We start from the raw sequence: 14,239 nt of genomic DNA on the forward strand, positions 1-14,239 counted from the left end.
GCTTGCACTTGATCCCTGTGCTCTGATCTGCCTGATGAACGCCATTCCAACCTATTTGTGGGTCGGTCTCTTGTTTGTGTGCGCATAACCATGTGTGTGCACATACACACAAACATTTCCCAGCAAACTTTGGGCTGTGCAGGCCAGCCAGCAGACAAAGCCAGACTGGCGAGAGCCAAGGGGAGAGCTGAAACTGCATGAAGGACCCTTCCTGGGCACAGTGCCTGGATGGAGCCTTAACTGAGTCCATGAAAACATCAAATCAGAATGGTGTCCCTGGAGGTTAGGGCACTGCAGGACCTGTGTGCCCTCCACCAGTGAACTACAAGTCTAGCTAGCTGGGAAGGAGGAATGGTAATGGACCATTTGTGTTGTTTGTGGTTTATAGAGGTGTCTGTTAAGTGCACACTTCCTTTGTATGCATGTGTATTTACACCTCTGTAACACAGGCTCAGCTCTGCTTTTCCCTGCACTTAGGAGAGGGGATAACCAGCAGATTCAGTTCTAAAAAATGAAGATGGGATTAATTGCCTAGATCCTAAAGTGCAATGGAACCGACCTTCCTTAACAAAGTTTCAAGTATGAAAAATTTACTTAATGTTCCAGATAATAATTTACCCAGGACTGATAATGGATAAATGGTTATGCAAAATTAATATAATGTGCTATGCCCTTCAGAAGAAAAGAAAAAGATGAGGAGTTATATGTGAACAGTGAGTGATATATACCTCCATATCACAGAAAAGAAATACAGCTGAAAATGTAGACAACTTTTAGAAGTCTGCAAAATTTATTCCAAACTCTATTACTTCATAATAGATTCATAAATAAACAGAGGTGTTAAGTGTTTGATTTTACAGAAGGGCAGCTAATATAAGCTAGGAGTGTTGAACTGAAAATTAAGTTTCACCATTCTCCTCCTAGTAATACATATACATATACATATACCCATACACATACATATACATGTACACATACACATACATATACATGCACACACATATATGGAAAGGCGAAAACTTTGTGTGCAAGGAAGATTGAGCAGTCTGATTCATTAATATGATAATAAAAAAGTAAAAATTGAACACATGAGCAAGGATTATGGATTATGAAAGTAATGATGAAATTATATTTTTTGTGTTTTGCTTTAAGTAACTTAACTCCCCCCCTTGTATGATGAAATCAGCCTGAGGGTCTTTAGTAACAGTTACCTGCACTTAGAAACAAACAGCTTTACCAGGCTTTGAGGGCTGATTTTTTTCCATAGTTAAAATTATTTTTAAATTAAAAAAAAATTCTTAAAAATAATAATAATAAAAAGCCCCATTAGGTGACCCAGCCCAAGTTTGTTTGAAAGGTAAAGTCCTTCTTGATTAGAGTAAATGATATCAAAATCTATTTTGTTGCATTTTCTTAGACTTGTACAACAACTTAAATTGATCAGCCCAGAGAACAGACAGGTACAGATTTGGTTGTAACTGACCTCCTTTTTCTGCTTTTGGGGTTTGCTATGGATGTTGGATTTTGGTTGATACAAGCATGTGTCCTTACAATAAATTTAAAATAACTGAGTCAGTCTCAAATATATCAGCTGGACAAACTCTGCAAATATTTTCATATTCATAAAGGGACTCATGGGAGTTATGGTCTGGTTTTCTAAAAAGAAATCTCAATTAGTTTTTGCATTTTTAATACAATGTTGAAAGAATTTTATGTAATTGGCCTTCCCCTGGCTCAAGACCTTATGAACTTTTCTATTTATTAAAGTATTCCTTTCTGTAATAGTAAGATATATTCTGTGTGTGATATTATTTATGAAGTGCTTTCCCCTTTTTCTTTATTATTGCATTGTATTCTTCCTAAGGTATTTTAAAGAAAGTTTTCAAGGCAGATCTCTTTCTCTCTGTAAATTCTATGACAGACATAGAATTACCATTAAGAACTAAAGGGATTTCATCCCTTCTACATTAACATTGTTTCCTTGATAGCTGGTGTAATTTAGCTTTTCAGCCTTGCCCTATTTGGAACAGGACTGAAGCATTCCTAGATTGTACTAATGTCTTTCTCTCTATAAATACATAGATACAGACATATAATTTGTTCAATAACTGCATAAGATGATGGTGGTGAGGCACTGGCACAAGTTGCCCAGAGAATTGTGAATGCTCCATCCTTGAAAGTGTTCAGTGCCAGCTCAGATGGGGCTTTGAGCAACCTGGTGTAGGGGAAGGTGTCCCTGCCCATGGCAGGGGTGCTGGAACTGGATGCTCTTTAAGGTTTTTCCAATCCAACCATTCTATGAGTCTGTGAACACTCCAAATGAATCAACATCCTAACTAATGACTGATACATATGGAAGACAACATCCTATAACATCTAAAAAAAATATCACAATTCTAGAGGTCTGTTGATTATCTAACAGTTGATTATCTAACAGTTGATTGCTGCTGTCCCCATATATAAATTAGTCTTCCACACTCTATTGGGATATACATTAAAAAAAAAGATCAGTGTAATTGAAATAATGAATGCTTCCTATTTCAAATAATATTGGATTATCACTTATAAAACATCTGATACTTTAGGAAAATAAAACTCAGTGCATAGATATTTAACTGCACAAAGACTGAATACAAGTGAGTTGCCTACTTTCTGATTCACCAGTGAGCTATTACTTTCCTTATGCCAAGTACAGCTGAGTAATTGATCAATGAATACTACTGAGTGAATAAACAGAAAATGCTGTGTGAGCTGATGGGAAAGAAAATGCCTGAGGAAAAGTCCATTCTTTTGTATCAAAACCTACTAGGAACTGCTGTTTTACTGATCTATGCTTGTGCATCTCTGGAATTCTTGCTGGGTAAAGCAATTTTGATGTCTGTATTGCCATAAATAAAGATTGCTTTTTTCTCACAGCTATTTGTTTCCCTACCTTGTCTCTTTTGAAACAGTTAAAGGCCATAACTGGGATTATGATCTAATGTTTAGTTGACCAGAAGATAAGATGTGTCCTGTTTCCCTGTGAAACATAAAAGTATTTAAAAAAATACAAAGTCATAAATCAGCTTCCTATAACATTCCCTCCAAATCTGTATATAGAAATCAATAAGACTTAGGTTTTAAGGGCTGGAATGCAATAAGGAATTAAGTGGGTAATTGTGACTGCCTAGCTGCAGTACTAAAGGTCCATAGATATGTTTTCTTTTGTTTTTGTTCCTCTGAGGGCATGTACAACTTGCTGACATCACATCCATCTCACAGTTCAGTCCACGAGGGGTTTGTGGAAAGGATAGATGCTCCTCCCTTATCATTCACAGCAGCAGCTGTCCTTGTCATGCTCAGGTTGCAACTGACTTTCTACTGAGAGATGCTAGAGGATCCTACAGGAAGTAGCTCTGAAGACTGCCTATTAATTTTATAATCAAAACCCCAGAGTATTGGCATACCACATTTAGGTCTCAAAAGAAGATATGATCAGTGTGTCAGAACTATTGCTGAATCACAGTGAAGGTAAACAAGGACATCAACTCAGATCTCCAGACAGGTTTTACAATGAGAGGATGCCTTCATCACTTGAGTAAACATAACAGCTTTTTGTTTTCCAATGCATACACCAAATACAAGTTTGGAGCGGGACACAATTCTGTATGAACACCTAATCACAGACTGTAAACAGAGGTCAAGCTGAGAGATAATGCATGAATTCAAGATATATTTCTTTAAGTGTAACATTCAAGCACCAATTTCTTGTAATGAGGTGCCAGGACCTTCTGTGCATTTACTGAGTTGTTCTGTGCATTTCTGGAACTGGAGCTTTTTTGATTAGCTGTAATATAGCTGTGGGTAATAGTTCAGGGAAGTAAAAATATTATAAGCCTAATTTTAAAATCCTAGCTGTAGAGGCTGAAAGATATAGACAGGAAAAGATAATTTTCCTATGATATTCAAATTGCTGCAAACTTCCATATTTAATTTGCAACCACCATACTACAAGGCACTAATAATCTTTCCCCTGTCATATAGAAGCAAATGTGTGGAGAGTTTTTCCTCAAAGATTGGTAGAATTCTATTAATTTTCAAGGATAAATTCAATTAAAAGAATGTATTAATTTCTGAAATTTAATTTATTTATACTACCTAACCTTCTCCATGGGCAGATAACTGTGTAGGTTTATAAATATTTCACTTGTAAGAATACAAGTCTAGCTTCATTTGCAACTCTTTTTGTGTCACTGTCCTACTTTTTCATAGTCTGCTTGACAAAAAGTTCTGTGCCTTACCTACCTGAATTTTATAACAAAAACCTTTGGGACTAATTAAGATTTTTATAGTAAAATAATGAGAAAGATTTTCTGTCTCTGTATTTTTTTTCCCCTAGTTTTCTGCCTTGGGTTATTCTTGGGGCCGCCATAGTCAGATTCAATTTATAGAAGCATATTTGTTGCTCATCTGCATTAATAGAGCATAGTACAACAACAACAACAACAGCAGCAGCAAAGATCTTGACAAGTTCTAATATTTTCTCTTAAGCTAAATAATTCCCCAGCTTCTTTGCATGTAAGACTCATAAAACAAAATGTGCTAATTAATGTACGAAAAATCCGATTGTTCTGAAAAAAGTTAAATGAACTGAAGGATGCTTTTTTTTTAGTAGGAAAATTTGATCCGGCAAGGAGAGGCTGGTAAAACAGGCTAGACCAAAGTACAGAGCTGTGCTGTATCTGCCATAATTATTCATGAAGCCTTCAGCCAGCCAGGCTATATCTGGTTATAAGTCTTGAACATGTCAGTGATAGGGAACATCCAGGTTTTATCCTTCAGGATGCTGACAAGGGCAGGAGAAAGTATGATCCCAGTGCTAGAAAGAAGCTTTCAGGCTCTTTGTGACCCAAAAAAATTCCTGAGTTATCCCCTAACTCCCCAAAACAAAGCATCAGCAGAGTTCCAGACTGAAGGGTTAAAGTAAGAGCAGACATCATTCAGAAAGCCATTTCACATAGCCAGAAGGAAAAGCCAATGACTTCAAGTTACATTTCTGGGAGAAATCTTAACTAAGGAGATAATAGCTGTCACATCCATTTGGGAAATGGCAGACCTGAATTCAGGTTCCTCTTTTGTGTGCTTGTACTTAAACTCTGTTTCACAGGTTGCATGTAGGATGCTCTGTCTTCAACAGTGATTGAAATTACTCAAGACACTCTCTGGCTCTGCAGGCAAGAGTCTCATGGCCATGCAGTGTTGTATTGCATGGATTCTTGCAATGCAGATTCTCTGTCTATCTGTGATGTGGCACATCTCACACAGGCTGCCTTTGACAATGGTTCCACAGAGGTGACACCCAAACTTGGATGCTGAATGAGAGTGGAAGTCCTGACACAGACCACATGACACCCTTCATGACACCACAGCATACAATGGCCACTAAAAAACCTGCATGACCACAGCAAAAGCTCTTGCTACCCTTAAATCTTTCAAATGGAAACAAAGCTGATGGTGGATGTGACAATACCTATGACTGACTGCCTATTCACTGGATTTGAGCTTGAAAGATAAGCACAAATCCTCTTCTGCAGGCTTTGTTCACCTCAGTGTTTGTAGTAGCCAGAGACATGTGGGACCATGCTGAGGTTTGGTTTGTGTGGAGTACATATGTCACCATCTGAGCTCACCTTTCTATATCAGCAAACTCACTCTCCCAACAAGCAGCCACTGAACTGAGGGGCACTCTTTGCCTTCCCTTCTACTTTAGTGATTCAATGAATATATGTCACAGGCAATATATGGGAAAAGAGAAAAGTCAAGAAACAGTCTCTAAGCCATAGCAACTAAGAAAAATATTCTCAGTGAGGAAAGAGGTCCACTGTATTTCAGTAAGAAATATCTAGAATAGACAGAAATCCTGATGGTAGTAAGGTCTCTTCAGAGGACTTCTGACTATTTAATTTCAAATTAGATTAGATGGTGGATGAAAGTAATTAATGATAATTGATCTCTTACCCAAAGGGGGACCTGTAAGACTCATAATTATAAACATCAAGGAACTGGGCTCTGTCCTTATGGAGCTTCTAATTTTCAGCAGTTCTATGAGACATCAGGACCTCAAGTCCTTCAGTACATGCTCAGGTACACAAGACACTTTGAGTAACTGAGCATATGGAGACCTTATCCTGTTCCTGAGTTTTCAGTGCTCTTCGGGATCTAAAACTTCACTGGGCATGTGTGTCTCCCAGTGAATTAAAAGGATTCATCTAATCCATAACAGCTCAACGTTATTAGAGCTTTTCAAATGTGATACAAAGAAGGGTTGTCTCAAGATATTTTTTGCTACATACTAGTTTAAGGTGCAGGATTTCCTGACTGCAGCAGAAGGAAAACATAAATAAAGGACTTTCTGGCAGCTAACTTGGTGCTTAGTAATTTGATAAAACACAAGAATTACTAGACTTATTCCTCAAATTCCTTCTTTAAGTCAACACACTACATCACCCTGTCTACAAAAGTGCAATCCTTTTTAGAAGTGGGGAACATCAGGAACTAGTATTACTCCATTTGGTGCAGAATGGTGGAGATCTCATTCCATTTTACTCCAAATTTCTTGTAACAGTTTTGTCTGTTCACTAGTCTCCAGCTGTCTGCCTACCTGTCTGTTTGCCATTTTTTCATTTCTTTTATAGGGCACAAATCCCTGTATGATGCAATTTTCAGCCTAAGGACTGATCTTGGGTATTTCCCTTTCTCTTTCTCCCTTCCCTAGGAGCTGCTGCATTCATCATGCTAAATTTTGTGATGATATTGTGGTATGAACATGTACTCAGTGGGGAATAAACTGAGACCAACAGAGACATTTTCAGTCAAAGTCAAACTTCCAGAGGTGCAAAGTTAGTTCCTTACTGTGTAATCAAACCCTCAGCAGGAGTCTGCTGCTAATTGTGACATTTTTTGGCAAGATGCTTGAAGACAGGTCACTGGAAATTCATGTATTTCAGATCATTTTAATAGAACTAATATGGTATGCACAGAAGGGCTTGCCTTCTTAGCCCTACAGAGTTTCAGCTGAAAAGGCCATTTAACATTTTCTAGTAAAACCCTTTATAAAGCAGAAAATGTAAAACTTGGGCATATTCTCCAATGGTTAATGTACTATACTGTAATAGCAAGGCTTGGCTCTTAAATGCTGTCTCTAGTCCACTGAAGCATTTGCAGAAATAATCCCTCTGACTTCTGAGCTATGGCTCATGTGTTTGAAGTTCAGCATGCCATCAAGTGCTCTGTTCCATCAAAGCCTCTGCATGTTTTAGTTCATGAATATATTTATTTAGAATAAATACACGTTTATATAGAATAAAGATAGAAAATAAGAGACCCCTGAAATTAATCTAATTAATTCCGTAGTTTAAGTGTCCCAGTTGGGGAATTAATCTAAAACAGGTTCTTTAGTTTCCATTCCATAAAATGGAGAAAAGTCAGTGCCTTTTGAAAGTTACCAGAAAGATAAAATATTTGCTTAAGTAAGCTACATAGCCTTGAACAGAACTGATCCTTCCAGGCTTTCAAAACTCTTTCTACTGCTTAAAGAGAGTCAGGTTAAGGAAAGCATCATCTAAAATGAAAGTGAGAGTAACATGCCTAAATCAGAAAGGCAACTGTAGAAAAAAAACCAACAGTTCTTGTTTTACATAAAATAAAAGAATAATGACAAAAATAGGAATAAAACTTAGAGAGAAGTAAATAAGTTTGCAATCTCTCCTCTTCTTTCTTTTTTTTACCATTCCTATATAATTAATTTTTCCATAAATTTTTGAATAGTGAGATTTGTAAAATCTTGGGTCCAAACTTTTCTATCCCAAAGAAGTGCTTCCCATAGATGAACATCCCATAGATGTTTTATAGAAATTGTGTTTCCTTTCCTCTAGTATTCATGTTCTCTCTCTTTCTGGGACCTGTATTGCTGCAAAATTCTCTTGTTGCATCTTAGTGGAATAAAGAGCGCCCCAGTCTGTAAAACCAGGCCATGTATGAGCGCTGGGATTCAAGGCAAGAGAACAATTTTTTAATAAGCAGTAAAATAATTCAGTGAAAAAAGCCATTAGGGAATATAGTTATGGAGTTTAGGAATTTTTTTTCCTCAGTTAGCATGTTTGTTTTTTTAAAAAAAAGAAATGGATGGAAAATTTACAAATGACTAAAAAATTCCATGCCTGACCTAAATCAGAAATTCAGGTGAGAAATACTCCAAAAAAATCCTTCAAATTTTCTGGCCTTGGTTTGTAAAAGGAGAGTTCCTGAGACTGCATTTCCCTTCTGTTGATTGCCAACTTCCCTGAAGGCAATGATTAGCCAGTTACAGACTTTGGCTCATATCATAGCGTCAGTCATGGTTCTGTGGCTTGGGAGACTGAATAAACACCAACCGGTGAAAGATCTGATACATCCATTGTTAATTTGTATGTTAATGGATGCTTTCATCTGACAGTCACTTTTTAAATTTTATTTATTAATTAATTAACCAAAACATCTACAAAGGAGGTAGGCTAGCACAACTGGAATTTGCTTCTCTCTCTGGTCCAGGAGAAGTTGTACGTAACACTTTGAAAAATACTGAAGTAATTTAGGAATTTACATGCTATTTTTTATGAGTGGTGGATGTTTGCAGCTGTGTGAAATGGTTTGCCTCACTTATTTTCATTGCAGACAAATATATAGCCTTGAAGGCATTTTTGACACTTCCACGGTATGTAGAGAGATTGAATCATTTTAACTCATAGCTTCAAGGAAAATTCAAAGAACAGAACATATTCACATGGATCACATAGTTACTGGGAAAACTGTTTTTTCATCAGGCACACTCATAGATATAAAAAAGGAATGAATTGTTCATATTTCTTGAAATGTTTTGGTGTGTATGTGAATATTCTACACATCAGAAAGGAGAAAATAATGTGTTCACATTGCTGCTGCTCTGAGAGCCTGTCTTCCATAGTGGATAGACTTTTTCAATGTATTTTTAAGGTAATAATAAAGACATGATGGCAATTGGAAAATATGGTAAAAATATTACAAGGTTTTTTGAAGATAGATGGTGTCATAGTAACTTGATAGCTTTCTGTGATAAAATAGCTGATTTTCTAATTAAAAGACACATAGCAGATCTAATCTGTCTGGTTCTCAGTAAATCATTTGATATGGTGTCAGATATTATACTACTAGTTAAAGCAAGTAACATAGGGAGTAGAACAAAAATTGTAGAGAAATAGGTTGGCCAAAAGAGATAAAAATGGATATTATTAGAAGAGGACAATTCAGAATGGGAAAAAGTTACTTTCAGATTCTTTAAATGCTGATCTTGGGATTGATCTTATTAAATACTTTCATTAAGGACTTTGTGCAAAATAGGTATGAATTCATGAAATTAATTTTTAAAATTATGTTGAAAAGCATCGTATGTGTAGTGGGGGCTGAAAATATCATACAGGAGAAACTGGACGATATTGAGGACTGAACGCACAGAAAAGAGGCAAATTTAATATATCTGTGCGCATGGCCATGCACTTTTACACAAATACCAAGATTACCTGCTTTACTTGGAAACCAACCTTTGGAAATAAGTGAGGATGAGAAATATCTGTACATGTTATCTGATCCCAAAATAATGTGCAAATGGAAGTGTGTGACTCAAAATGTGTAAAGCATAGCCAAAGGACTTAAGGAAATATACTTTTCTCTATCTGGAGAAGGATGAAAAGAAAAAGTGAAAGGATGCTGTATTTTATTACTTCAAGCTGAAAGTGTTATGTCCGTTAGGCCGTAGATGGAAGAGTAAAGAAAGATTGTTATTATTATTTACAGGTGATAAATCAGGTGTGATGCCTATATGAGAAAGTAAGCATAAATTTGCAATGAGCATATCAGCACCGATAATCAAAAAGGTGATTTTAACCATATATAAACTGAGATTCTTCAAAAACCTTTCAAAATGGCCAGTATGGGAAAAGTCTTTGTTTGAAGTATCCCAGAAACATTACATTATATATTTGACAAAAAAGAAAAGGCAGGAGCTTGGGCTTGAAAACTCAGAAGGTGCCTTCTCTGAACTCTATCATTCAGTATTCCTGTAAATTAATGTTGTTAATTTAATTCAGAAATCCTACTTTTTTTTTTTGCAAACAATATTCATGCTTATATTGCATGTACAGTCATATTTACTATTAGATTTTCTCTATACGGTGATGGGAGGCAGGTAGAATAAGTCATCCTCAGGTCATAATAACAGACATAACTGAGATAAAATGCCACCTAAAAGTCTAATTTCCTCTCATCTGTTCCAGTTTTTAATTAAGATGGTGTAACACCTTCCATATTTTTGGGTATTCACTGCAATAAAAGAATCCAATACGAGAGTTTTTTTCTCACTATAGTCAATTGAGTCCCTAACATATATATATATGTATATGTGTATGTATATACATCTCAGCCTTAGGCAAAGTATATATTTTAAATGGATTTACAGGAATATTTCTCCAGAGATTTGTATTCCCTGGGTTTAGTTGTTTTGTTCTTTTTGTTTCTTCTGATGGTAGATTGTATAAGATTAGATAGCTTGGAGGTGCAAATGCACCTCAGAGGAAAAGTCTTATTCATTTTTCATAGTATAATTGATTATTTTGAATAATGTATGTGATGGCTAGATAATGACTGGAAAAACAATGTCTAAACATGACTTGGTACTGTTTTCTGCAGTATCTGTGATTTGATGGCCTAACATATGAGGTTGGCCTTACAGGACAATACAACTGTTACATTATTTTCTGTAAGTAAAAGCAATTCAGCATATTTTCCCCTCCCAGAAAAATAATATGAGTATGCATAATTTAATTTATATTGTTTTATCTGAGATACTAGTATAAAAATTATGTACAGAATTAAAAAAATGCTGAAACTTTTTTTTTTTAATGGATTTATCAGAAAGGGAAAAGTAAATGTTTCTGTGGGAAAAAAACTCGCCAAGAGCTGAAACAAGGGAATTTGTAAAGCTTTTGACATGGATTGAAGGGGCGGAGCACCTCTCATCTGAAGAAATGCTGAGTAAATTGGAATTGTCCAGTCTGAAGAAGAGAAGGCTCCAGGATGACCAAATTGTAGACTTCCAGGACCTGAAGGGAACCTACAAAAACAATGGAGAGGGATTATTTACAAGAGCGTGTAGTGGCAGGACAAGGGTCAATGCCTTTAACCTGAAAGAGAAGAGGTTTAGATTTGGTATAAGGAAGAAATTTATTGACTGCGAGGGTGGTGAGGCACTGGCACAGGTTACTCCCTGGAAATGTTCAAGGTCAGGTTGGATGGGGATTTGAGCAATCTGGAGTGGTGAAAGGTGTCCTTGCCCATGGCAGGAAGGTTAGAACTGGATGATCTTTAAGGTCACTTCCAGCACAAGCTGTTCTATGGTTCCTTGAAACTGCCTTTACTAAAAAGAGCATTTTAAAAAAGTTGGAATTATGACAGGCTTTCTGCTTGAATTCTGTGGGAGTTACGTGAGATGTGGTGTGACTTACAGTTAGAACAGTCTCATGTCATAGCACCAACATTTTTTCTCTGTTTCATCCTAAACGCACTGCAGTAACACATGGGATCTTCTTTGCTTTACACCAAGATTGACTTTTAGGTGTGTTTTGACTTGGAGTTTGACTTTAGCAGCAGGTCAAATCATGAAGTATATCTCACCTCAGCAAGACAACATTTACCCTATGGGTCTGTAGGGGCCTCTAAGAGCAGTCAAGTGTTTAAAATTAGGTGCATTTTGACAAATGTAATCTGTGAAACATCAAAGTTAATTTCCTTTAGTACTGTGAGCTGTACTTGTAGAAAAGGGACTGGATAAGAAGTACACAGCGAATATGTTTTTGTTACATTTTTCTGGTTACAGCTTGTAAGTTGCTGAAGGGAAAAATGAACAAACTGATGGATTTGGTTATGTGTGAAGTGGATACCTTACAAGGGAACTAGAAAACCTTTAACATTTCCAGAGATCAGAACTTCCAACCTACCGTATAATACTCCATTCCAATTTCATTCAACTGTGATGGAGGGAAAAATTCCATAATATTGGTGTGCACTTAATTGTCACAGTGAAATAAAATTACGAACCTTAGTAATACCATAAAAATGTGTGGCGTTATGCAAGAACTTAAAATTACATGCTCCCTAAAGTAAAATTATTATACTACAGAGGCTCGCAAAAGCTTTCAAACTAAGCAGTATAATCTCACAGTTAAGAACTTTAACTTCTGGTTGAGAAAGGATAGAAACATAAATGCCATTGCTGTCAAGACCCTACAGTACAAGAGACTCGAGGTGGATTTTTATGTGTTTTTCAAGCACTTTTCTTATGCTAATGGTGTTGATAAAAACAAGGCATAATATTTGTACTTTCCATACACAGCTGAGATATGAATATCAAAGTCAGAACAAAGGAATGCTCATTTATATATGGACGCATGGAGAAAGATACATATGACCCACTGACACCTTCTAGTCTATGAAAGAACAATAGGAAAAGACAAATGCTTGTTGTCCTGAATCTATCAAGCTAAAGCCATGTATCTCCCATCAAATCAAGAGTCCCACCAGAAAAAGCTTATCTAGTTTGATAAAAGATTTGAGTGCAGGAAATAAAAAAGACTCTTTGAGCACCAAATAAAAGGTCCGAGTGCTAATGGGTGGACAGAAATGCTGAATCACTCATACTCTACACTGAGTGTTCTTGTCTTCCAGCATGATCGCCAAGGCTTCTTGGCCAGCAGGGCCATTTCACACAGAGAACCAGCTGAACAATATGCATTGCATGAGGAGACACTGCACTGGAGCACAGAATTCTCTAAATAGCTCTCACTCTGTGTCGTTGAAAAGATTAGGCAAATTCATGAGCAGAAAATATGTATTCTGGATAATACAGACCCAAAGCACTTTGGTCCTTTTTGGTCCATGCTGTGAAATTCTAGGACCCCTCAGGATTAGTCACTGAATTGCAAAATAGATCCAGGGCTTTTTCCAGCTGATGCATGGAAATGAAAAACAACTATTGACTTCTGCCAAGAGAAGTTATACCTGTCCCCTCGACAGAAATGAACCAAATAGGTTTTCTGAAAAGCGAATATAAAGAAACTGCAGTAGTCCAAGGTCCAGAAATGCAGACTTAAAAATAAAAGTGTCGAGATTTTTGATCTAAGTAATAACAGCATTCTGTAAAAAATACAGTTGCTTTTTAAACTTGTGGGCAACAAGTTTTCAAATGGTGGATATGCACAAGGATACCTAAATAATAATAATTACTGTCTCACAGGTAAGAAATTAAATCAAGTTGTATCCTAGGCTAAGCTGTGAATTATGAAAGTCTGAACCAGGAGTTTCCAAGTAGATAACCCACAGTGTCAGGAGGTGCAGTCCACCCAAAAGACAGGTAGTGAAGGCACAATCTGGAACCTCGTGTTTGGGGAACTTTCATTATGCAAGTTGTTAAATCCCCATTCTGAAGCTTTGATTTTAGGGGGATGTAGCTGATGTATTTTTGTTACCCTAGTGGTTATTTTCTCTCTATTTTATGTTATGGTTGACATAGTTTGTAATGACAACCAAACAATTAGTCCATGAAGTCTGTGGATCTGGTTTCTACATTTCAGGCCAATTCAGTCGTCAGTGAGCCAAGATCAGCTACTCTACCTCACTTAATATAGTTAATTTCTAAGTGAAGAACGTCCACACATTTCCCTCATTTTTCCCTTTGTTTTTTTTTTTTTTTTTTTGGTCCTCAGGACCAGCCTTCTGAGAATCATTTCTTTTTGTATTAAATGACCCCTGAAGATGTCACCTGGAACTGGGGCTTCACTGGGTTCAGGCAATGATAGATTCAGTGCACAGAATACAAATTAAGTGTTGTTTACAAAATGAACAGATACCATTTCTTTCACAAAACATTCCTGAGAAACAACTGGAGTGTGGATGGCGAAGCATTGTCTGTAACTACTCTGTCCTTAAACCCTGCTGATTTTGGTTACTGTTGGAGTAAAAACCAAGGAAGATCTGATTTTTTAACACTACTTCTTTATTCTTAAAATTACGGTGGGAGATTAACTAAGACCATAAAAAAATCTTCTCATTTCCTCTGGCCACACACCCATCATTTCCAACTCTCTCTGAAGGTGGATCACCAGAAGACTTAAATGACAAGGCAGCAAGACCACTA

The sequence above is a fragment of the Agelaius phoeniceus genome, chromosome 3 (assembly GCF_051311805.1).
Source record: "Agelaius phoeniceus isolate bAgePho1 chromosome 3, bAgePho1.hap1, whole genome shotgun sequence".
Classification (NCBI taxonomy): domain Eukaryota; kingdom Metazoa; phylum Chordata; class Aves; order Passeriformes; family Icteridae; genus Agelaius; species Agelaius phoeniceus.